Source organism: Passer domesticus, chromosome 6 (assembly GCF_036417665.1).
Source record: "Passer domesticus isolate bPasDom1 chromosome 6, bPasDom1.hap1, whole genome shotgun sequence".
Taxonomy (NCBI): Eukaryota; Metazoa; Chordata; class Aves; order Passeriformes; family Passeridae; genus Passer; species Passer domesticus.
In genome coordinates this window covers 56,188,949-56,215,571 of record NC_087479.1, presented here as the reverse complement: position 1 = coordinate 56,215,571, position 26,623 = coordinate 56,188,949, and the positions used below count along the sequence as shown (strand labels likewise).

General features: G+C 42.2%; 2 long non-coding RNA genes across 8 annotated transcripts in view; one reads left to right on the top strand and one right to left on the bottom strand.

Annotated features, from left to right (window-relative positions):
* The window catches only part of LOC135303827 (uncharacterized), a 113,332-nt gene that overhangs the window by 20,599 nt on the left and 66,110 nt on the right, over positions 1 to 26,623 (bottom strand). For all 7 annotated transcript variants that reach the window (XR_010365208.1, XR_010365211.1, XR_010365209.1 and 4 more), the window contains 2 exons: positions 8,182 to 8,328; positions 5,675 to 5,821 (listed from right to left, as the gene is read on the bottom strand). This is a non-coding gene — a long non-coding RNA (uncharacterized LOC135303827). The remainder of the gene's footprint in view (positions 1 to 5,674; positions 5,822 to 8,181; positions 8,329 to 26,623) is intronic.
* LOC135303830 (uncharacterized) lies at positions 24,297 to 26,135 on the top strand. The gene is made up of 3 exons (XR_010365217.1): positions 24,297 to 24,417; positions 25,167 to 25,400; positions 26,068 to 26,135. It is a non-coding gene; the product is annotated as an uncharacterized LOC135303830 (long non-coding RNA).

The following is a 26,623-nucleotide window of genomic DNA, read 5'->3' as shown; positions in this document are numbered from 1 at the left end:
CTGGGATGGAGCCCTGCTCCCCTGGGATGGAGCTCTGGGATGGAGCCCTGCTCCCATGGGATGGAGCCCTGCTCCCCTGGGATGGAGCTCTGGGATGGAGCCCTGCTCCCATGGGATGGAGCCCTGCTCCCCTGGGATGGAGCTCTGGGATGGAGCCCTGCTCCCCTGGGATGGAGCCCTGCTCCCCTGGGATGGAGCTCTGGGATGGAGCCCTGCTCCCCTGGGATGGAGCCCTGCTCCCCTGGGATGGAGCTCTGCTCCCCTGGGATGGAGCCCTGGGATGGAGCTCTGCTCCCCTGGGATGGAGCTCTGCTCCCCTGGGATGGAGCCCTGCGCTCCCCTGGGATGGAGCTCTGGGATGGAGCCCTGCTCCCCTGGGATGGAGCCCTGCTCCCCTGGGATGGAGCTCTGCTCCCCTGGGATGGAGCCCTGCTCCCCTGGGATGGAGCCCTGCTCCCCTGGGATGGAGCTCTGCTCCCCTGGGATGGAGCCCTGCTCCCCTGGGATGGAGCCCTGCTCCCCTGGGATGGAGCCCTGGGATGGAGCTCTGCTCCCCTGGGATGGAGCTCTGCTCCCCTGGGATGGAGCTCCCCTGGGATGGAGCTCTGCTCCCCTGGGCATGGCTGAGCTCCATCAGGAAAGGGGAATGAATTCCTTGCTTTACTTGTGTGGATTGCTTTGGCTTTCCCTACTGAGCTGTCTTTATCTCACTCTTAGATTTTTCTCACTTTTACCCCTTCCAAGTCCCTCCCCCATCCCAGTGTGGTGGGAGTGAGCTTTTGGGGCTCAGCTGCTGACAGAGTGAGCTCTTTCAGAACTCTCCAACATTTCTTTCAGAAATCCATGACCTACTCACAAGCCTTTGAATCTCTACTTGCTATAGGTCATTGAAAAAATGAGTTTCTGCAGCAGACCTTTCAATATAATTAATTTTTTCCTTTAGGAGTTAAATGACTACATACAAATGATTTATATAACTGGGTGCAAGCACACTCAGAACATAGATGAACTACCAGCAGTAAAGTCATTTGATCACTGATGTTCTTCAAATGTCTGATATTCTTCAGTAAGTTTGTTTTCAAAAGATATTGTGCTAGATTTGCAAACAGGCTGGATAAAAACTAATTAGAACCAACCATTGCTGAGAAATGTTAATGTGGAATGGAAGGCATTTAAAGAACAGTAACGGAGTTTAAAATATAAATTCATTCCAGTAAATCAGTGTCAAAATGACAAGAGAAGCCAGCATAGCTCAAGACAGATATATGGAACAATATGTAAGACAAACAAAACTGCTTTTGAACCCATCCACAGAATATCTGAAGTGAAAGATTTGATCAAGTATTAAAAGAAAAAGGCTGAACCAAATGAAACAAAACCAAAAGTGAATCAGGCAGTCAAAATCTCTCAGTGTGAGGTTTTTTCCTTGTTTGGGTTTTTAATTTTTTTTTTTTAATTGGGTCAAACCCAAAGATTTAAGAATTCACTTTCCAGAACCAGAGTGAAAAGCATCAAACTAAAATCCTATGACAACTGGGAATATTTAAAGAATTAATTTGCCTTAATTTGACTGTTCCAAGGTATAACTGTATCTAATACCTCCTACCTGAATACTGGTGCTTTGCAGCAGGGTACTGGGGAATATTTAAAGAATTAATTTGCCTTAATTTGACTGTTCCAAGGTATAACTGTATCTAATACCTCCTACCTGAATACTGGTGCTTTGCAGCAGGGTACTGGGGCAAAGTGGCTTTTTCAGTCCTGTCTGGCTCCTCACCCTGTCATAACAATCAAAACTGCAAAAGTGAAGGGTTTCATGGTGCCTGATCTTAGTAAAAAACCTATGATAGAATTGGGTTTTGCTTGCTTTGCTTGCTTTTTATAAATCAAAATAAACTGCTAGGAGAAACAATTTAAAATTTCCATCATACTGGAAATTTTAAATTCCTTAATCTCTCCCACAAGACTTCCCAAATCTCTGACTTGGCATGTAAACCGGAGCTATAACCTGGAAGCTTCACTGGCACTTCAGCCTGGGTTTCCTAATTCTAGTTCCACAATTAAGGATGCAAGGAGCATATGGGCTTATCCTGATATAAAAAGCCAAAAGAACTCACTGTTTGATCCACTCTTAATGGCATCAATGCCAAGTTTTTCCAAGGCTTCCCAAATCTCTGACTTGGTATGTAAACCAGAGCTATAACCTGGAAGCTTCACTGGCACTTCAGCCTGGGTTTCCTAACTCTGGTTAGACAGCTGAGGATGCAAGGACCACATGGGCTTATCCTGATATAAAAAGCCAGAAGAACTCGCTGTTTGATCCACTCCTAATGGCATCAATGCCAAGTTTTTCTTGTGCAATGCAGTTTAGTGGCAGCCCGTGCAAGGGAGCGAGGCAGTGACTTACACCCCTTTCTTCTCTTGCAAAAGGATGCACAGCTACTCACAGCTGAGCCTGAAGGAAGCCCAGGTATCCAAGAGAGAAATAAAAGTGGGAACAGAAAGTGAGATAAGTCTTTACTGACACTTCAGGAGTTCATGTAGTTCAGGAGAGATCCCTGAAGGCAGGAGACCATCATAATGCCATTAGTTAAGGGAAAGGCTGGGGAGACTGGAAACGTGTGTAGGGAAAGCTTAAAAATCATTTTAGAAAGCCAAGCGAGGGAAACACTTTAAACAAGCACACTAGTGGTTCAATTAAGGGTTTCAGAGATGCCTGCAGGAGGAAATCTCAGAGGATATTACTGCTAGGATAGACAAAGGGACGCAATGGGAACCTGATGTGGAGATGTTCAGAACCATTTCCCCAAGTTTCATATCGGAAGCTAAATGCATTAAAAAATTTAGAACAGCAAATGTATTCCAGAAATGTGGACAAAGTGCATTCAATAAGCTATTCAATCATATATCAGCACAAACAGAGGGGCTGAAGCTATAATTCTACAAACAGAAAGAGCATAGAAAAGAAAAGCAAAGGAAGAATTGGTTAATAAGGTAGGCAGATGTGAGAACAGATAATTTGCTTTTTAATAAATAATTTGGACATTTGTTAGAGAGAATATGCAAGTCCTTTTAGGAAGAACTCTGCTGGTTGATCTATCAAAGAATGCAAAGTGAAGACAAAAAGGCAGAGAAAAAAGTCATAATGAAATCTGTTTTAAATTATTAATAAAGAGTTGAACAAGTACTTTCCAAAACAAAGAATACAACTCAACTCAGTCTAAATAATATTATGCAATTAGTACATTTTTACATTAAAATAATTTCTTTTTAAAACAATGGCAGGGTTGTTTTCTTTTTTGGGAGGTGGTGCTGGTGGTGAAGTGGTGTTGAAATTTAACACTAGACCATCATACAGATTTAGAAAGATGAGCAAACTTTATCATTGATCCCTTTCTCTTCCAAAATCAGGTTACATTTCCCCTAGAAGCACAAACTGTACACAGGTATTTTCCATCCACTGGTTAGTGTGCATTTTACAGCCCCAGTGTGAGCCCTACACTTAAGTGCTGACTTATTCAGCAGAGAAATCTAAGAGCTTCCTTGTCCTGCTCCACAGACTCCCATTCTCCATGGTCACAGCCGCATGGCCTGCATTTAAAAGCAGGTCTGCATTTGCTGCTGCCTTGTTCATAGGGAATGGGAGGTTTTCACTGGAACTACAAGCATCAGCTTCATGCTTTTAGCTTGGAGGGATCCAGTTAGATTTCCCATGGGCTGGACAAATATCAGAGGTCACACAAAGGGAGACTATGTGACCCTATAAGAGCATAAAAAAGTGAGTAGGAGAGAAGAAGAATCAGCAACAGCTTCTACCTAGCACCATCAACAGTGAATCAAAACAACCTATTTAATGGGGTTTGAAAATACTGATGCAGAAACTAACTTCACCCTGTGTCCAGAAATAGATACTTAAAGTCGTACTGCTCAGTTTTCTCAAAACAATAAACATTTAAAAGCATTGTCCCAAAGATTGGCCTAAATAACTCGAGAAGATCAGCAGAGTTTGATTGATTTGCAGCATAGCACAAAACAAGCCCTACACCTTTCCTCCTCTGCCTCCTCATTTGGTGTTGGCAGAGGAGGGAAGGATGAGGAGCAGCAGAGGATGCTGCTCTGCATATTCCCCTGGCCAGGATGGTTTTCCAGCACTCTCCTCAGTCCCTGGCAGTGATGGCAGCCTGCAAAAATAATGGCCTCAACAGCTTTGTAGGCCACTTGCTGCTATAATCTGTATAATAAGTATTAGTTTAGCTTTTCATATGGAAAGTTAATCCCCTAATAACATTTCAAATTACTGAACAGTGTTTGGAAAAAAATCATACCTACTATTCAGAAACCTGTGCTGCAATCAGCTACATGAGATATACAGCATTCTGTAATTAGTGCACAGCTTTCAGACTTGGCTAATTATCTCTTGTGAATTAAAAATGTTCCCCCCTCCCCCACCACTACACTTGAAGGGAAGAGAAAAAGGAAGAAAAGATAAGCACTATACCTCTAAGTTAGCTGAAAATTCAGTAAGATAATGTCCCTGATGTGGTTATTTCCAAGTGAGCATCAGGTTATTCAACCTAGGTGAATTTAATGACTCTGGACAGGTCGTGCAATGAATTTTCCTTTAAATCACTTATAATTGCAAACATAAAAATTAAAAAGCAGTCTGAAGAGAGAGATAACACAATATAAATGATGGAAAGCAGTCATCTACAGATAGTGGTGCTGCTGTTTTAATTGAGAAGCTGCTGAGGGGACAGCTTTAGGATGAGAAGCCCAGGTTCTCTAACCTGGCAGAGCTTTTAAATGACAATACATGATTAACAAACATGTTTTTAATAACCTGACATAAAAACTTCAGAGTTTCTCCTCTCTAATACAACATTATTCTACAGGTCTCAGAAAGACCAGGCTGGACTTGGCTATCCCCACTTTCCCCCCAGAATGCATTAGCAGCTGGCTGTTACTGCTCTGCTGAGCTGTGGATTAGGATTAGCTTTGCTTTAGATTCCCAAATCAGTGTTTTCAATGATGCAGAGTATTTCAGGTTCCAAATTCCCTGGTAGAGCCCACCTTTTTCTTATATCTCTGAGTGCTGCTCAGATCAACACCACCATGACCTAGTCATAAACAACCTGGATCAGTGGGAGATTTGTTCCACAGCAGTGCTGAAGTGCCCGGTTCAGCAGTGGAGAGAGGGAGCCCAGCACCTCTGCCTGCCCTTGCCCCTTGCCATGCTTTGGAGCACAAAGGGCTGTCTCATTTGTAGGTGTTTGTTAAGACAAAAGGGCTGGCACAAGATGCCCAGCCCTGCCCTGCAGCTCCACAGTGCTCTGGAAGGCAGCACTGCCCAACCCACGCAGGGCCAGGACAGCAAACTGCAAAAGGACAAGGGGCTGCAGACCCTCGCCCTTTAACACAACATTAATGGTGCAAAACAGCAATTTACAGATAGTGGTGCTGCTGTTTTAATTGAGGCCGTTCTGATGAGAAGCTGCTGAGCCTCATGGGGACAGCACTAGGATGAGAAACCCAGCAAAAAAACCCCCCAAAACAGCAAAAGGATAAGGGGCTCCAGAGCAGTGACTGCTGGTAGTCAGAATAGCAACTGAAAAATACAGCTGTGTTCCTCTCACTGGAAATGGGAACACAATGGGGTCTCTTCTCATTCCCTTACCTGCCAAGGGCCTGAAGCAAAGGGCTGTGCCTGCAGCAAGAAGAACCATCTCAAGTCCTCTGAGCTGGTGTAAATATGTTTCATCACCTTCCAGCAGGGAACTCAGTCTTCTTCATGGATGCCATCCAATGGACCAATCCTGCCCTTCTAAAAATAACTCTGCTTTAATTTATCACCTCTTTAGTGTTTTTGACAGGGTTTGATCCCTTTTATTTTAGACCAAAGCTTTTAGGAATGCTAGCTGCATCAAAAAGGAAACGTTGAAAACCACATTACAGATTTTTAGAATTAGAGATGACTTGAATTTCAATCTAGGAGCCAAACTCATCTCCTTTGTCCTGTAAAAGTTTGGAGCCAAGATTAAACCCAGGCTTTTTCTGGTCATAATTTAGATAAGACTGAACATTTCAAACATTATCCATTTTTATCAGATTTTGGCTCCAGATGAAAGAAAGCTTGCAGGTACAATCATACAGCCAAATGACTAACTGCCACCCTTTGTGCCTGTTAATTATTTCTGGCCACAGTATTCAGTGCATAATGGAGCATGGACACAATATGATGGCTTTTCTTTTTCCTTTTTTTTTCTTCCTCCCCCTTATTTTCCCCCCGCCTTCTCTATTTTTTTTTTTTTTTTAAATTTGGCTTCTAGATCAACATTTTGAGAAGTCAACACTTGCAATGTTGAAAGTAAAGGGATAGTCAGCCTGGAACTTCCTGGGTTGTTTTGTATAGGTATTCAGCATTTGCTGCTCCCAATGACTTTTAGTTAGAAATGGGAGAGCAACTATAATTATGAAATCAAGCCCAAACTGCTTCAAAATTAATCACTTCAAAAATCCAGAAAGCATTTAACAAATGTAGACATGATGTTGGGGGCAGGGAGGGTGAGAGAAGGAGTTTCATCCCTGGGAAAAAAAACAACCCATAAACTCCTTGTCCCAAGCCATTATATTTTATTTTATTTTTAACTTCTTCCTACTCGCCATGGGACAGAGGTATTGAAATATTTCTATGGTATCACATTAATATAAAATCATTCTGCTTTTCTTCTCATGTGATAGTGAAGTGTAGTCACGTTAGCACATTTCATTGTAAGTTAGTAAAAAGGAACATTAATATGACCTGATACTAATCCACCATGACAGAAAATTCCTAATACGATAAAACTTTCATATCATATTAGTAGAAAAAAGTCAGTTCCTGCCTGTTCCAGGTCACTTTCAATGTTGCCTTTGAGCACAAAGTAATGACAAGCATTTGTCTATCTACCAAAAGGGTCTCTAGCACTGTTCAATGGCAAAATAAAATTATCTTCCAATGTGCCTTTCTTTTTTGTTTTTTCCTCTGTGCAATTTAGCCCATTGCAGGAGAGCCCTCAAATACATCATCTGAATTCACCTTCATTTCCAGGCTTTAATTTTGAGATTCCCAGAGTGCCTTTTTTATACAACAATCTCTCTTTAAATAGTTGTTTCTGTATATTGAAATTATTACAGCTGCAAAGACAAATTTTCAGTCCAGCTTGGCTCCTCTACACTTTTTCGTGACCAGCTTAGGCAGGAAACAGTCACCCATGGGCAGCGTGGTCAGGGAGCCCCTCAAAGCCAGGTAGACAAATATTTTTATTTTTTTTCCCCTGCAAGTACTGGAGGTGTGGATGAAGCAGAGCCAAACCACAGCTGGTCCCAGAGCGCAGTTCCTGGAGGCTTTGTGTGCCAACCTCCATCCCAGTTACGCCAGCTGCCATCAGTTCTTCAACTTGTCTTTTCTAGTTACAAAAGCTTAAACTCTGATCCCCCATGTTTGTCATCTCTGGGTTACTTGTTTGGGCCAGGATTTAATGAACAATGATCCTTTCTGTAATATCAAAGTTGTAAATGTAATCTAATATGTCTAAACAAGATGGTGGGTACCACCTAAATAAGATTTCAGCTGTAAATAAAGATGTGCTTCCCAGGACTTGGGCATTTCCCAGAAACTGATGCAAGACTTCAAAGAAGCACCACCAACTTATTACAAAGCTTTGCAAAATCTCTGGTTGAGCTGAGTCTAAACCATAATTAAATCCATTTCCTTTGTCCCTGGTGACCCAAGTGAGTAGCACTTGGGTCATTCTGTCACCTGATGTAAATTCAGGGGGAGGTCAATTTAAATCCAGACCTCCATGGCAATTTCCAACAAACTGAGGTCTGGTTTTCTTGCTGTAGACACTTTTCTACTGAAGAGCTGCAGATGCTGGTCTTCCTTGCATGGGTTTCACAATTCACAAGCTAAGGTTAGTGTTACAGGGAATTACATTTTTGAACAGAAAGGTTCAGTTTTATCTACTGGAATACATCCAAGTGACAACAACAAAACAATCTACTCGTTTTACTTTTCCTCCAGAAAATGAGAGGAGCAAAGAGTTCCAATTAAACTGCAGTGGAACAGTACTGAAGGCAGATGACACAATGGATCATCTTAGGCTACAGAACATCTCCCAAGTCAAACAGTGTAATACTTACCTCACTTTGTTCTTCAGATCTCATTATTGGATATAATTCTGTGTTGAAGGTGCTAAAAAAACCCCAAAACTTTTGGTAACTTCATTGTTCAACTTTAGAAGAAAAATGAGTAGAAAACTCTGGTTCTGGTGGGGAATGGCCAGGTTACTATAACGAAAAAAAAAAAAAAAGAGTACTTTTCAGTTACATTATTGCCTGTGAAACATTACAAGTGCAAAATGTAATTACCCTAATGCTATTTTTGATATCATATCAGCAAATTACACTGAGTCCCTACTGTGACACTTATATCAGGGTAAGAATTATCCTGTTGTGAGTGTCGATCCCAGGGGAAAATGAGGCAGCACAAATGGCTGTGATCCTTGAGCAATTAGCTGCTCCAAGGTTGCAGATACTCTTATTTAAAAGATACTCATGGAATGTTTAACCTGCAAACATCTTGAACATTTACCTCCTATTTGTTTTTGCAGTAATTAAGCCTCCAGGGGATCATCCTATGTAACAAGCATTCCTTCCTTATTTTGCCACCCATTTTTCTTTTTAATCACAAGAAAATCCCTTTCTGCTATTAAGATCCACACCGTGAAATTTGGAATTGTTTGTAATAACTATGTGTCTCCATTAGTACTAATACCCTAATGGCACAGGAGAACCAGGTAATGTGCTGAAGGATTACAGAACTTCACGTTGAGCAAAACGAAATTGCAAGTTTCAATCGCCTTTGGGAGTCGGGTTTTTTTTTGGTTTTCAGAGTTCTGTAAGAATTATTGAGGGAAGAAAGAAATATTGATCATTGCAACTCATTTCAGATCTTAAACCTTTGCTCTGGAGCAGAGGCATCAGCCTGAAAAAGCCAAAATACAGAGCAGTGCCTTAGGCAAAGGCTACCCCAACATGTGAAGTGTTAAATTTGGCTTCCAGATCCACATTTTGATCTAGATGCCCACACCAGAACTGGTTTAATCTTTAATATTTGCTGTGAAAGAGGATATAGGTTAAAAAGTAAGGAGGAACAGAAGACCCACACACAGTGGGAGTCAGAAGTACACACAGCTCTTCAAGGAAACTTGTACACACAGAGGAAAGGGACATGATGTTAGAGTTATGGCACCATTTCAGCATCAAACTAATCAAGAATCTCTATATCCTCACTTCATACTCTGAAGTCTATAAGCTTATATTCTGTAATCAAAATTCTGGATTAACGTAAACCTTGAAGTGTTCTGTTAATCAGCACAGGCAAAAGCCAGTCCAGAGACAGAAAGTAAAAACATAATAAAAATACACTTTGTAATCAAAACTATTTCCAACTCCAAGCACAAAAAAAAAAAAAAAAAAAAAAAAAAAAAAGTGCTTAGAACAATCCTCAAAAGAATCCAGAATTTTTTCTTTGAGGCATGGGCAATAACTTTTTGTAATATTCATTTATAGACAAAATGCAGCATCATGAAAATATCAACTTATAATTAGGTGCTTTAAAAAATATAGAACTTCTCTTGCTGCTTGCTATTTCTTTTCTATGTGTCATCTCATTATGTTCTATTACACTCTTCTGATATAGAATCTTTCCCCTTGTAAAAAAAAAAAATCAGGTTCATGACTTACAAAATATCAGTTCAACATCTCCAAAATTCTGATTTAAGATAATTCTGATAACAGCCATCATTTGAGATTAAACAAAATTACAACTATTATGACACTTTTATTATTTTAATGTAGACTGAGGCAAATAAAGTATGTGCTTTGGGAAATATGGAAATTATTGACTAGTTAAATGCTTTACATGCCCCATGCAAGGCTCACAATATTACCCATATACATGCCAAGTTATTCTACCATCTTTTAACATGATTTCCTTTCTTCACATACAGCTGCCACACAACTAGACTTTTTTCCTGTTTAGGAACCACTGATTTTTCTTGTTTCATTAACTCCTTAGCAAATTATGCTCTGTCTGAAAATAGCAACAAAAGGATTTTCTTTACAGTAGGTAGAGAGCCTTGGAATATGTTGGCAAATGCACTAAGATCTGTTCCACCTGTTGGGAGTTTTAAATCCAGGCTTTGGGCTGTTGTCTTTAACAACTTTTGTGTCACTGCAGCTGCCACAGAGCAATAGAAATATATTTGTATTCCACTTTGTGGCTTCATGTATCTCAGTTTCTCTGCATGTGTGGAGTGCACCACAGAAGGACAAGGCTGCCTTGTCCCATGCAGGTGAACACTGTACATCCACACAAAAAACATTTGGTTGTTTTTTTTCTCCTGGCTGGACAAAGGTATTGTTAAAAGAAAAATATTTGAAAAGAGCAGAAATAAAAAAAACAATGCCCAATTCTGACATCTGTTGAAACATTTCTGCATTCATTCCTCCACTTGCTAATGGCATCAAACTCTCCTGGGTCCTACATAACACCATGAGGAGTTGTGAAGCAGAACAGATTTTTCTCAATACCAAGACCACCACATAAACAGGTTGCTTTCACTGCACTATATTTTTCCAGTTCGTATATTAAAGGCTTCATATTAATTCTTTCATATGAATTCTGACACCACTGGCAATAAAATCTAGGTTCAAATTCCCATTTTGCAATCAGTGGAGTCAACTTAGCCTACACTGGCTGAAGAAAAAGGAAGATTAAGTGAAAAATTGCTCATTCAAAGGCAATCCTTCGAATCAGTGCATACCTGCAGATGTCAATAATACTGTCAATTACCTTTAATGTACCAGGATTTGTGCAAGGCCATGTTTAACACGCACTTGAGAAGAACAGATAATAAATGCTTGAGAATTACCCAAACATTAACATTATTTTTAATAAAAAATATGGAAAACTATCACAAATAGACATGAGATATGAACATCTTGCAGTTCAAATTGCCTGAAAAGATCTGCAGTGATGACACACAAATTAGAAAGAAAACAGAGCCATTGCATGTGCATTTTTTATGTTGCCCAGATTGTCAATGCCTCTTTCCTTGTGTGGAGCAAGGGGCAGCCACATGAGCCTGTTCTGGTCACTAAGGCAATGTTCCTCACATCTAATCTGTGTTAATGAGATTTCTGACAGGGAGATTGACAATTCTGAGAATAAACTCGCTAAAACCCCATTAAATTAAAATTCCATCATTCCAGAAAACTATAGAGCAAAAAGGATTAGGATGCAGCAGCAAACAGCTGGATTTGAACTGCAAAAGGTTTTAGAAGGCAATGTCTTCATTTCCTCAAAATTAGTGCTAAGTGCCACACAGATTTTTTTTCTGGTCTTTCTCTTGCTGCTTGGTGTTTCCTTTCCAGGTATCATCTCATTATCTTCTATTACACTCTTCTGATATAGAATCTCTATTTTCAGATGAGACCAAAATTGAACTGGGAGAGTGCATTTCATGTGAATAGTCTGTCTGACAATCACCAATACAAACATAACAAAGCCGTAGAGGGAAACAATGCCCACAGCAGAACTGGTTTAATCTTTAATATTTGCTGTGAAAGAGGATATAGGTTAAAAAGTAAGGAGAAACAAGAGATCCACGCATATCCCTCTGGCACTCAGCTCCCTCATTCTCATTTTCTTACTCCTGAAAACGATGAAGACATTATTATTTACAGGAAGTATTTTGGTGCAGTCACTCCCCCAGATCAGCCAAATTTTCTCTTTAAAGAAAACAATATAATAAACTAGAGGGGATTTTTTCCTTTTGGGAACTACATCATAAATCCAAGTGTAACCAAATAATTAGTTGTTATGAACCTTGTGTGCTAGGGGGACATTCAAATAGAAATGGGACAAATCTTGTAAGAAACAGAATCCTTTTGAATATCTCATGATACCCCTTTCTATGATGCAGTCTACCTGAAAACAAGATCAGTAAGCAATGCTTCTAAAAGTGTCATTATAACATCACCACTAAGATATAGATTAAAAGAAATAAAATGCTTTCCCACAGTTGGCATTGGATCTAAAGTAGAACTGAAAATCACCCTGGATAAATAATGCTTCTTTGTCCATAGCAAACATTCCTAACAGATATAGGGAAGAAAAAGCATTCATGCAAAGTACTGAGATGACCTTAAAAACAGCTTTTTAATGGTTAAAAAGATAAAAAAGTCATATAAAGAAACTACAGTTGAGGGTAATTTAGAGAAGAGGAATCTATTTCTATACAAAAGCTGAGTATAAATATTTATCAGAGGCATAGATGGTCTAAAGATATTAAGAAAAATAATGAAAAATTACTATTTCATTGTCATACACTTCTTGCAAATACATGCTGGGATAATGCTCCAACTATAATAAAACTGCTCATTATCTGGAGATGCAGTAACAGGAGAACAAACATCATTTATATCGCTAAGAACCATTCTGTGGAGGCAGCAAAGGAGTACAGGAATAGAGATTTCTTTTTGACATTTGATGTTTATGCAGCCTGATTGAATTGGAATGATCAAAATTATTTAATTAGAAACTGTACACGGAATTTCTTTGCAAAAGAGCAATGTATATATTTGTTCAAATCCACCATACCCGGGCTGATAGTGCTACAAAATCATTTTGGGGGCAGAGGGAAAGGAAATCAGGGAAGGAAAATTGTGCTGCTCTGCAGCTGACCATGAGATATTTGATGTAGTCACATGAGCAGAATATTGGATGTGCTGCTCTCCAGTCCTCACTGGTGGTCCCAAAGGACTGGATCCTAAATTCCCATGTTTTCACTGCCCACAGGTACACATTGATTGCAGCAGCTGTAACCTACACTCCAGGTTATTAATGTAGGTTATTAATGGCACTCTAATGCTAAAACAATACCAGTCTCACTCCTCCAAGAGACAATGTGTCACTTTTTAAGCAACGTGGAATTTTTTTTCCCTTAAAATAAGACTTAAAACAAAGATGTGCACGATAGTAAAAAACCTCCTTAATAACAGCTTCTGCCCTTCAAAGGCTTAGAGAGGTTCTCTTTTATCCACAGTTTTCTTACACTATCCTGGGAAAGAATTATTTTCTCTAAGTGAAAGAGCAGCAATGTGGAGCAATTTCCTTGAGGAGGGCTGGTCTGAGCTGAAAGCTCAGGGATCCCTGGATGCCATTGCTGCACCTCCCTCCCTACCCTGGTGCTAAATAAATAATTAATAATGCTTCCTTCAATAAAATAGAGGGTTGTTGTTTTTTTTTTTTTCCTTTTGGGAACTACATGATAAATCCAATTGCAACCAAAATAATTAGTTGTTATGAACCTTGTGTGCTAGGGGGACCCTCAGATAAAAATGGGACAAGTCTTGTAAGAAGCCTTTGCTGCAATAATCTCCCAGCAGGGTCTGTATGAAGCACTTGGAAGCTGCAGCATCCACAGAGCCCAGCCAGGCCTGCTGCAGCAGCCAGTGTGCACACACAGAATCAACATCGAGAATATCTTGCACAATAAAAGAGCTTTCTCTTAATTAAAGAAACAGCAAGGGGAGAGAACAGGTAATAACCTAAAGTGCAAAATGAGCAGTGCATGACAAGGCTGACTGGCTGTTACTTCCATTCTGTGATGAAATACACAGCAAAATGTACACTACAGTATATTATTTATACATAGCAAAATATACACATTACAGTAATATAAATTTACTTTAGGAAAGTTTCTTAAATTAAAGTTCTTCTCATGATCCTTTTTTTTTTGGCAATACAAAGTAATTTTAGGATCTATAAAGCTATAGGATTAAAAACAGTTGCATATTCTGTTTTGTATCAAATAGTATTTTTCTTGTTTCCTAGCAGTGCCATTCTTTTTGCTTTATTTTCAGGGGATTTCTGTAGAGGAACTTAGCTTTTATAATATTTTTATACATATACATCCATATTCATTTGCGAGATTAATGTTCATATTCTTTGCAAATTTTTTTCAGATATATCAGCATGATTTTCAGGCAGGACCATCAAAATATTTTGCTTTTGGACTCCCAGAGGCTCACACTGAAAATTAAAGATAGATCAACACCACGTAAGATGAGCTGGGCTGGTTTTGTTTGGGGCAGGGTTAATTTTCCTCACAGGAACTGGTGTGGGCTACATGTTGTGTTTGTGCTGAAAGCAGGGATGTTTTCAGTGCTGCTGAGCTGTGCTGACACAGAGCCAAGGCTTTTCCCTGCTCTTCACCCCAGCAGAGAGGAGGCTGGGGGTGCACAGGGACTTGGGAGGGGACAGGGGCAGGACAGCTGACCCCAGGGGTGTCCCAGGCCATCTCAGCACATGGAGCTGGGGGAAGGAAAAGCCGGGATTTTTGGATGATGGACTCTTCCCAAACGTCACACGTGATGGAGCCCTGCCTTCCTGGGCATGGCTGAGCACCTGCTGCCATGGGAAGGGAGAAATTAATCCCTTGTTCAACTTTGTTTGGCTTATTAAGCAAGGCTTTATCACAGTCTCTGAGTTTTGTCACTGTTGCTCTTCTGATTTTGTCCCTTAACTTGAGGGAATGAGTGAGCAACTGACCTTGGGCTTGGTTGTTGGCTGGGCTTCACACATAAACATTTTTAGTATTGTATATAGAAATATATTTTTCCTATAATGTACCAAAATACAAATACATACAGAGTATATATATTTTTTTTAATCTATAACATGGTAACATTTTCTGCAGAAGTACAGGTAGCATCTGGGGGCATCCACGTGAGGAGAAAGAAGAAGTGTTAATGTTCTCCATGGTAGCACTGCACAATGGGAAAACTGCTAACTGACTTTGTTCACTGAATCCAAGATTAGGCATGGAAAGCTAATAGGAGCAGAGCAAATAACAGGTTAATTTTTAAGATGCTAATATTTTCCTGGCAGACAAAAAAAACCCAAAAAAACCAAACCAAAGCAAAACAAACAAAACAAAACAAAAAACCCAAACAACAACAAAAAACCCCCAAAAACAAAAAAAAAACCCCACAAAACAACAACACACAACCAAACAAAAAACCTTCCTACCTAGAAAAATCCCTTATTTCTGCACCAATGACTACAGGGAGCTGCCCAAAAATAATCTCTGGGATTTTGGGGCATTGCAGATTTTCATACACAACACACCAAGCTTGTGAGTGAGAAGCAAAATACTTCATCTAGGAGGTCTTGCTGTCCTTATTTGCATGGACCAGGAAGAATTCACATATAACATTAAGGCCACGGCCAGATCCAAGCTTCCAAATCCAATCCAAAGCTCAGCTCCTGCTTTCTCTGTGCCACACACCTCGCTGGGCAGAGCCAGGGGAGGGAAGGGGCGCACAAAAATCTCCAAGTGTGCCTCTGACACACACCCAGGCCAGCCTCCTCAGCCGTGCAGCTCAGCCCAGAGCTGACAGATACTGTGACCTGAGCTGAGCAGAGTTCACTGAGCACAGCTCTGCCTGGCACTGTCCCTTGTCAGGCTTCATTCTGCTTTCACCCCTTTCCGGGACATCTCCGAGTTGCAGGGAATTCCCCTTGGCAGCAGCTGGGGAGAAGTTCTTCCTCCCAACACCCTGAGGAGCAAGGGCCAAATTGGCTGTGTTTCACAGCTGAAAAAAGAAAACAGCCCTGGGAGCAGATGGCAGGCAGCAAAGAGTGGTGCTGGAAACAATCTTTCAAGGCAATTTAACCCAAAAATCACAATTCCACACAGCTTTCAAGTGAGACCCCAGCTACCTGAAAAACCCTCAATGTCCTAGCAACGAAATTTCTGACCTCCAAATAAATAAGTATATAACATCTAGAATTATTAAATCAAAGGTGTATCAATACAGATTGGTGCCTGGGTGCCAGCAAAGGCACAATGCCCCCCACACCACCAATGCATTCTTGCCCTCTATGTGGGTATCAAAGGTGGCACCAGACTGATCCTCAGCAGCAACATGAAACTTGCAGCAAACAAACTGTTCATTGGGATTGCTCTGAGAGAGCACATCTTGCTGTAGGACTGGAAGTATCACATCCTCCTTGCTGACCACACTGCAACATTCTACTCTAGCTACTCTTCAAAGAGTAGATAAAGCAATATAACTACAAAAATCGGTACTAAACTGATTTGTTTGGCACCATGATAAATTGGTTTAGTCTGAGATTAAAATTTCAGAGGAGAAGCTAGTGGTAATCAAAGATTCTATTGCCCAGTTTTAGCCAGCACAGCTCATGCTGCCATCTGTTAGATATCATCATCATCAGGGTGCCCCCTTGCCCATTCTGCCAATTGAAATAACCCGAAAAGTACAACATCAAAAAGATTATGTTTTCTTTAAGCTGACCTTTAAAACTGAAGTTTACAATGCCCTGGTAAGAACTTAACATCTTAATTTACATAATTTTCTTCTAAATTACAAGTCATGTTTTGTCAGGGCAGAGCAAGCCAGAGGACATGAGCAAGCTGTGAGCCAGCAGCAAAACATACAAAGCCCAACGGGCCTGGAAGTTCTCACAGACAGGTTATACAACGCAGGAAAACAGGAAAAAATAAATAAAAACTCATCTGCTATTGAGTTACACGTGCCCTCCTACCCTTGGGGGTTGCCAATCATCTTCTGCTCTTTCTCAACATTTCAAACGATTACCCAAATAAGATGGAAAATTAAAGCTAATAAGTGTTGAATTCCTAGGATTGTTCATAACCATCTGGAATGATATGGCAGAACAAATTCTTGAATTAAGAAAGGTTGTTTCCTTCACTTGCTGCATGGAAGAACATATGAGCTGAAAGTTGTTGAGTCCACTTCTAGCCCCAGCAACATCACAGAAAATTAACATCAATCCAGAAGGAACAGAACGATGACAACTGGATTCAAAGTGCTCTGGCTGGAGGAAAGTTTCCCTCAGCATGTGTTAACACCCAGCATCCATCAAATATATTATTGTTCCTTGACAAATGTGTGAAAACACAGAGTGAAGCCCCAGAACAGTCCAAATCTGGAAAGTACCTCATGCATTAAAACAAATTGGTAGACTTGGTTGAAATGGTAGTAGTTAAAGACCTGCATTTGAGCATCAGAACATGTTTTCAAGGCCAGATGCTAGACTTCAGTAACTTGAAATCATACCTCTGAGGGAATTTTTAAAATTCTTTTTAATACATGGCTACAGTCATATCCTCTGTGGGGCTGATTATTCTCATTTAGAGCACCTTTTCACAAAAACAAAATAGAAATGAGAACATGCTTGGCACCCCTCCCAGAACATTACACGTGCTAAGAAAAAGACTTTTTTTCTCCATATGAACTAGCCAATGATAAAAAGAACAGACACAGCTATAACAATTTTCACATGTTTGATTCCTGAAGCAGACAAGATCCTGCTATCACATCATACATGCTTGATGAAATGTATATTCAAGTGTCTTCTTAGCAAAGAAAGAGGATTTGCTCAGCAAACCTACCAAGTCATCTGCTCTAGAGCAACTCTGCAAACCAGGTTTCCACATTATGCCTTAATTAAATCTGCCTGTGAAACTCCAGCTCTGCCTTGGACAGCCCTTTATCAACTTCGACACAAAAACTCCAAGAAGGAGATAAAAAAAGAGAAAGTGTTTAGACTTAATCCTCCATTTCCTTTTAAACACTATGATTCACTGAAAGAATTTAATACTAAAAAAAACCCTCAAACTTTTCTACTGTTCCCTCAGGCCAGAGCGCTCACCAGGGTATTATTAAACAATTTCTCTGAAACCACCTCACCCCTGTTAATTGTTAGGCTCTCACACCTTGGCTAAATGCAGGCAGGAAGCAGCAGGTGACATCTCATGTCCACGTTGGCTTCTGTCAACCAAAAGCCCTGGAGCAGCCAAGGCTATCCCTGCAAGGAGTGTCCTTCCCCATGGGAAACCAGCAAAGGCACCCAGCTCTGCACCCAGCCAGCCTTCCAAGGATTATTCAGGTGGCATCTCCAAAATGCTCCAGCTCTTCTGGAGAATGGCTATCAGCGGCAATCAGACTCATTTACATTCCAAAGCTGCTCTCAAGGGATTACTGAAATCCCCCTGATTTCACTTATTTAATTTGGTAAGCAGATTGTGTTGCTGCAAAGTAGATTTGCAGATATCTGGGTGAACTGGCAGTGTGTGCAAAACATGGTACTGAATATAGGCTCACAGAACAAGTGGATTTTTGTAGCTGGACTGGTGCTGAGAGATGTACAAAGGAAAAAAAAAATCACTGCAAAATTTTGATCTCAAGGTTTGGTTATGGTGGGCAGAGCTGCAGAGCACCAAATTCTTGAGCATCTCTGTACTTCACCTGTGCCAGTGCCACAGCCCTGATTTCAAAAGGCACTTCAGTAAGGGGAAAAAAGAAAATCACAAATTCCCTTTCAGTAAGGGGAAAAAAGAAAATCACATTGTATATTAGCATTTAAGCCTACTTATTAAGTACTTGCATCATTTGCACAGCTACCCTGTTGGATAAAATCCCCACTGCAGATACAATCACATCTGAAGGTATTGAAGAAATAAAAACACTTAGCTGGTCCACTGCATTAGATCTTTCCTGCAGTCAGTCTAAACTCATCCAGAATTGCAAAGCACGTTTATCAGCCCTCTGAGTGCTCCCGTGAAAGCTTTCCGTGTAAAAATGTCATTTGCCTTTTGTGGTGACAGCTATAAATGTGAGCTACGAGCTTGCACAGGAAGCAGCACTGATAGCAGGGCCAGACCTCCTCCTCTCCTGTCAGCAGCCAGCACAGATGGGAGCTGCATTTCTGGGGAGGACTGCTCTCTGAAGGGCTCAGAAGGCAGGAATCAGCTCCCAGCTTCCACCCCAGAGGATGCAACTGCAGCAGCCCTGCCTCTGACTCACCTGCCCGGCAGCAGATCCAGCAGAGCTGGCTGGCACAGGTGGGGAAACATTAAATAAATTTTAAAAAAACACTGGGAAACAGTTTAGTGCTTCAGTTTACCGCAGAAAGGCAGGAATAAGTCACAGCAGAGACAGCCCTTGTCAGCCGTGGCCACGTTTTCTCAAGAACAGTGCTCCTCCACAGCTCTGCACATGAGGGGAGAGAATTGAGCAAATCCCTTGTTCAGCCCCTAGCTCTGATGAGAATGACCCGCTCTGCCCACCTTATGAAATCCAAGAACATTTCACTCACATGCACCAAGTGCACAGAAGGTGCAGTATCAACTCTGTTTTGGGAAGGCAAACAGGAGAACGTGACAAATTAATCCTGAATTACTACAAAGGTGTGTGATAGGATTTCATGCCCTTTTTAACGTTTATAAAGTAAGATATACTTATGGGTTCCTATCATACAAACAAGACAAATTTTGAAAGGAAGCATTATACTTGACCAACACAAGTAACAAGGCTCTCCCCCTTCAGGACAATATACTTCTTCTTTAACATTATTTTATTTTGTCTGATATTTCTTTGAGCCTCTTTCCATCAGCCCTCTTCCCCCACAGAGCATTTCTAGTTTTGAATAATGCAGAAACATTTCCCAGGTGAGGAAGGCCAGCATGGAGACAATAACTTTTATCCTTTATGCTTGCAATGGGCACCTGACCATGGTGATTCTGGCCAGCAAAATCCCTGTAATGATAAGAGAGCAGTTTGTAGCTCTCTGTTGTTTAAAGCAGTTAGAGCAGGGATGGAGAAGGCTTGCAGCCTGAGCTTCACACATCATAAAAAATGAGATTCAACAGTGGCAGGAAGGGCAGAGTGGCCTCACCTCACTCACCTGTGCCCCCCAGGAGCGGGGTCACAGCTGTCCTGTGCAGCCCACTGCCAGGGACTTCACCCACAACATTTATTTCACCTTCCCACATTCCAATGCCTTCTCCCTTCTGCACAGATGATTTGTGAAAAGAGCACTACAAAAGCTTGAGTTTCCCCAAGATTGTGAAGCACCTGCAGTCATAACTCGGGTTATGCCGTGCCATGCAGCCCTCGATTTCAAGGGTGAAGTAAACAGCTTGAGGAAGAAGAGAGAGCTTTGAGGATTGTGTCATGCAAGCATTGATATAATGCTCACATCAGCAGCACCGTGGCTTTTTAATTTAAAGCATGTATTCCTTTGAGAGTTACCATTATCTCATTTTTTTTGCACTCTACCTATTATACAATTCTTTTTGGAGATCTTAACGTGGCTGCCATGGCTTCTGAAAAGCAGCAATGGCAACCCCCAGCCACCAGCAGCCCTTTAAAAGGGCCCAGAGGGGAAAGCCAGCACATCAATTGTTACAGCTTTCAACACCTCTTTTTGTCTTTTTTTCATTTTTTTTTTAAAGGAAGAGTTAACTGTTTTTTTTTTTTTTTTAATAATTTCAGTTATTTCTCAGTAAACATATATCCCTGGGCTCTGGCATTTCATGGCACAAGTTTAATTGAAAAGTGGGGGGGGGGGGTGCAAGGGGAGGGGAGGGCAGTGTGGGAAGGTGGAGAGGCTGGAAGGAGGGAGGGAAGGGTGTGGGAAGGGCATGGAAAGGAGAGAGGGGAAAGCTGGGAAGGTGAGAAGTGTGGGGAGACGGGAAAGGCATTGGAAGTGGAGAGGGAAAGGCTGGGAAGGAGGGAGGGAAAGGCGTTGGAAGGTGGGGAAGGGCATAAGGAGATGGGAAAGGCTGGGAAGGTGGGAAAGGTGTGGGAAGGAGGGAAGGAAAGGCTGGGAAGGAGGGAGGGAAAGGCACTGGAATGTGGGAAAGGCTGGGAAGGAGGAAAGGAAGGCATTAGAAGGTGGGAAAGGTTGAGAAGAAGGAGGGAGGAAAGGCATGGGAACGTTGGAAAGGCTGGGCAGGAGGAGGGAGGGAAAGGCGTTGGAAGGCGGGAGGGAAGGCTGGGAAGGAAGAGGGAGGGAGGGAAAGGCTGGGAAGGAAGAGGGAGGGAAGGCATGGGAAGGAGGGAGGGAAGGAGAGAGGGAAAGGCTAGGAGGGATGGAGGGAGGGCAAGGCTGGGAAGGAAGAGGGAGGGAAGGCATGGGAAGGAGGGAAAGGCTGGGAAGGAAGAGGGAGGGAGGGAAGGAGGGAGGGCATGGAAAGGTGGGAAAGGTTGAGAAGAAGGAGGCAGGAAAGGCATGGGAACATTGGAAAGGCTGGGAAGGAGGGAGGGAAAGGCGTTGGAAGGTGGGGAAGGGCATAAGGAGATGGGAAAGGCTGGGAAGGTGGGAAAGGTTGGGAAGAGGGAGGGAGGAAAGGCATGGGAATGTTGGGAAGGAGGAGGGAGGGAAAGGCTGGGGAGGAGGGAGGGAAGGCTGGGAAGGAGAGAGGGAGGGAGGGAAAGGCTGGGAAGGAGGGAGAGAAGGCATGGGAAGGTGGGAAAGGCTGGGAAGGAGGAGGGAGGAAAGGCATGGGAACGTTGGAAAGGCAGGGAGGGAGGGAGGGAGGGAGGGAGGGAGGGAGGGAGGGAGGGAGGGAGGGAGGGAGGGAGGGAGGGAGGGAGGGAGGGAGGGAGGGAGGGAGGGATGGACCCGGGGTCCCTCTCACCGCCCCCCCCAGCGCAGCGCGGCCGCTTGGCGCCCCCTGGCGGCGCCCCGTGCGCGGGCGCGGAGCGGGAACGGGAACGACACCCGGGAGAGGCACCCGGGAATGGGAACGGGAGCGGGAACGACACCCGGGAGAGGCACCCGGGAATGGGAACGGGAGCGGGAACGGGAGCGGCCCCCGGGAGCGGCGGGGGCGGGAGCGCCGTCCTCGCCTGATGACTGCACAATGAGCGGTGATATATTTTAATTTAAACACCATAAACCTATTGAGTGCTTAATTAACTTTAACCGTCTTCAGTGGAATGAAGCCAATTTGAGGGGGTCAAAAGGAGTTGTTTCAATATCAAACGGTTTTACATAGTCAATCCATTCATTCGGCCTACAGCTACTGATTAACACACAAAATTAACATGTTAGTAAAAATTCATATTCAGGTCTCCGGGGAAATTAAGATGCACATGCACAGAGCATGATTAGCACAACTATTGTTTTCCCCCAACAATATAATTTAATGGGTTTTCAGAATTACAGAAAGAGAGACTGGGTCCTGGTTTGAATTGATTATTTACCACAAAGCTTTGAAATATAGAGAGGACGGAAACCATCCCGAGCCAAGAGGGCAGCGACAGAGGAAAACATGCTTGGAGCAAGGAGCAGGCGGGCACCGTGCCCTGCCACATCCCAGAGAACCCCAGCAGCCTCCCCAGGGACACCTCCCTCTGCCCTCGCCCACTGACGCCTTCCTCTCCTCCCCTCCTTCCCTTTCATGTCCCGATGTTATTTTTCCATTGTGTCATTTGTTTTAGTAAGACAAGAAACAGCTCAAGGCTTCTTCCTATGCCTCAAAACGTTGCACTTGCCAATTGCTTTACAGAAATAAGAGGATTAGGAAGGGCGCCAAACAGACAAAGCAAAGGTGTACAAAATAAATTATATTTAAAAAATTTACCACTGGCAAGCCAAACATAATGACTTGCTGGGTGCCCTGGCTTAAGCAGTAACAAAAGCAAGTAAGAAACACTCAGTGACTTCGGTAGTTTTTGGATCAGGCCCCCACATGTGGGTGTTCCACACATCTCACAGGGCAGATCATCAGTGCCAGGGCAGAGGGGCACCAGGAGAGTTACCAGCCACATGAGTACACCCAGAGCTGCTTCAGAGGAAAGTCAGCAGCAAGGGAGGAAGGGAGAGAAGCAAATGTCTGCTTTCCTGCATCACTAAACTATCCATAGGCCTCACCACATTAAAAAATCTCTACGTAGCATCTTAGGGGGTTCAGACCAACCCTTTAGTGTAAAAACAGACCCCTTCCACCTCTTACCTGAATGACGTGACCAAGGTCTGCATAAAGATAGATTAACTGTCAAATAACAAAGGTCTTGTGGCTGGAGAACGGCCCCATGGCTTCCTAGGTTTCATGTATTCATTGCTTTAAGAAGTAAAGACCGAGAATTCTCTTGTGATGAATGCAGGTGACCACACCTGCAGCTGGTTGGAGATCTCACTGCTACACCACATCCACTGTGCCTGAGCTACCACACAGCTCCCACAGTGCAGTCATGGGGCAGGAGAAGCTACAGCTACTGTGCCTGTGGATACCAGCAGCACCCAGAGTCATGGGAAGAGTCTGGAGCTGGAATTAGTGAATCTTCATGAGATAACCAGGACAGGAGCCCAAAAACACTGTGCAATCTCCATAGACATAAATTTTTTCTCAAAACTCAACAGCACAGAGCCAAGTGGAACCTGATGCAACTTCTACATTAGCTGAGCCTTCAGCAAGAGTTTGGATTAGATAACTTCCAGAGATGCCTTCCCACCTCAAGCATTCCAGTAGAGTGGCTCCTGGTGTGCAGGAGTCAGGAGAGGTTCAGAGAGCACCAGGATATTGTGGGATGATGGCACCTGAATGTGGCACAGCCAGCAGCACTTCAATCCCAACTTGGGGTGAGCTCAGAGTTCAGGAAAAGCCAAGAGCACCGTTCTGTGCAAGCTGGCAACATAATAAAATGCTGCCCACTGCCACAGTACACAAAAATTCACGGTTATGGTGACCCAGGACTCTGAATCCTTATACAAAGTCTGTTAGAATCAGAATCCTAAATACCAGAGGAAGATCACAGAAATCTGCTTGCCTGGTGTTGCAGATGTGTTTGGCAGAGGCCAAAAAAAGCCTAATACTTCTAGGCTAAATAAGCTAAATTCAGTGCTAAATTTCAGTGCCAAATAAGCACTGAACTACTTGGGTCAGAACTTTCAGCTTAACAAGATTTATTGCTCTTCTTCCACCATTTTGGCATCTGGGCATGAAATCCTGTGTTCCTCAGTGTCTGTAAAGATCAGATTTAAACACCTGGCAGAACTGAGTTATTACCATCACTTAACAACGGTTTTGAATCTATGTTTATGTGATTTTTTTTGGAACAAGGACTAATGAGAACAATGGCATAACACCACCCATATTTGCATGTGGTTTCCATTCCGCATCTGATAGTAGAGATTAGAGAAGTTGTATATGTAGAAAATTTTAAAGAGCAAAGAATTTGAAAGGCATCTGCTGTCTGTAGATCAGAAAATAGATGAAAGCAAAAGTGTTGGGGGTGGTGGAGCAGGAGAAAAGAGGGACAACTGGCTCAATGTCTCATGAGAGCACAGCTTAGGAAACCAAAGTTTGGTTCATCACCGGCTGATTTTTACAACTACAGGTGAAGCACCTAAAAGGGGAAAGCTGAGAGTGATCTTGGACTGAGCCCTTAATCAAACACTGGAAGGACTGTGAGAGAATCAGAACAGCTCAGTAGAGGTCATAGCTAAGGGTCACCTCCCTTCAGAGTGTGGTATGTAGTAGTAAACCACATCATGTTTTAAGGAAGGGAAATTATAATTTATTGCGAAGATGGAAGTCAGAAACAGCTCATTCTTTGGGAAACCCCAAAGAATAAAAATGTATTTAAGGTGGTGGTAATAAAAATAAATCTGAAGAATGGGAAAGCAAGATACAAACTTAGGGTTGTGATGTCAGAGGAAAAAATAAGAGGAATTTGCAGGACAGCCAAAGCTAGAGAGGGAGGATAACTAAGTTTCAGATGACTTATCTCTACTTAAGCTGTTTAACCAGTAATCCATAAATAGAACAGGAGAATCAAGAGACTACAGAGACACAAAAATATTTCTCTTAACTGGCTTTAGCACAAAAGAATCTCATTATTTCACAGATACTGGGGGCGTGATCTGCCCAAAAACCTATTCACATATGGTAAAATACTCCAAAATTCGAGACATCTAAGAAAAGAATTGATTGTTTTCAGTGAATTTTCATTAAAAATTAGGATCAGACAAGGCTGACAAAGATTTATAAGAGAAGCAGACAATGTAGTTATTAAAGGAAATTTTGTGTGAGTATGGGTATACTTTTTAAAAGGAAAGGGAATACTTTTAAAGGGAAAGGCCAAAAGAAGGATCATACTTAAAACCAGCTTAAAAGACACGTTTTATGGATCGGTCTGGAAATTGTGCATCACAGTGCATTTCACTAGATGTGAGCCAATGAAATAGACATTTAGATATGTTCTGTCTGTTCTAGCAGCAGAGAGGAGGAGCTCAAAGTCTGACTCTGGCTGAGTCTTTTTGACACCACCATGAAGCCAAACAGAAACACGTCAGCTGCTCTCCCAGTGCAGCATGAAGCTCAACAAGTTCAGCATCTGGGAAGAGGAGCAAAACCTCCTGTCCTACTCACAGGAATTGTCAAAACTGCCACACCAAGCACACATGGTTATTATTTAGGTGGTATTGAAAAGCCTTTTCATCAAAGTGCCATGTAAGGATCTAATGAAATAATCTAAATTGACTCTAAACACGTCAGGATGGGTGTTGAGGGCAGGGAGTGTTAAGCTACTGTCAAAACTAAAGTGCTTGTCAGGCCACACCTGGAACTCTGCTGAGTTTTTGTCCCCTACCGTATAGAAGAGTTGTGCATGGCTTGGACAAGGCCATAAAGAGAGGGAACCCTGCTACACAAGGAAAGGCAAAGAGAACTTGGAAAAGGAAGGCTTAGAGGAGACCTTACAACGATACTTAATATGGTGTTGTACCAAATATTTAATGTTTGATTTTAAAGGGTTCCGATACTAAGAAGGTGGAGAGTCTCTTTCTTCAAAGAGCTGAGGGGTAATTGGTACAAACAATCCAGGGGAGAGTCCAGTTACAGACAAGAGCAAAATCTTTCACTATGAGAACACTTAGCCACTGTAATAATGGGTAAATGGGGTAAAAATACGCGACTTTGGGCGTTTTTAAGGTTCAGCCGAACAGGGTGCTGTGGCACCTTGTCTAGGCTGTGCTTTTGCCAAGAAAGGTTCAAGCAGATGATCCTTGAGGTCACCTTCCAGCCTGAAGGCTGAGTAAGGCTCAGCAAACAGTCCAGGAAGAGGAGGAAGAAGCAAAGTCCTTGCTCCGAACCGATTTGTATCTTTATTTTTAAATAGTTGGAAAAAAGTGAGCACATAACGTGAAGATGATAGATGTCTGTACATTCAACGTGGTATAACTTTGGGAAACCTCAGAGTTCCTCTGTGTATCCTCGCAAAGGGCAGCTCAGAAACACAACGGTGTTCAAACTTCAGGAAAAACAGGGCAAGAATATTCAGAAAATAAGCTGCTTAGCATTTTAACAGTAGAAACTAAAAAAAAGTCTGAAAATTAATTTCCATGGCTTATGTTCAGGGAATCTATATGTGTGGATAACATCTTCCCACTATAGAATCACTGTAAATAAAAAGCAGTTATATGACCAAGAGGAGTACCAGGACACAGGGCCTTCCAGGTAAGCAAGAAATAAAACCACTGCTTTTACATCAATTGCCTATTTTATCTTTAGCTTTGGCTGCTGCAAATCAAAGGATCCCACCATGTTTTATGGATGGAGATATTTTTTCATGAAAAAAAATTAGGAAAACCAGGATGATTATGAGGAAAATGCTGTAAATTACAGGGGATAGCACGCATGCAGCAAGAGAATTTTCCACTGGCCTTTCTTATAAT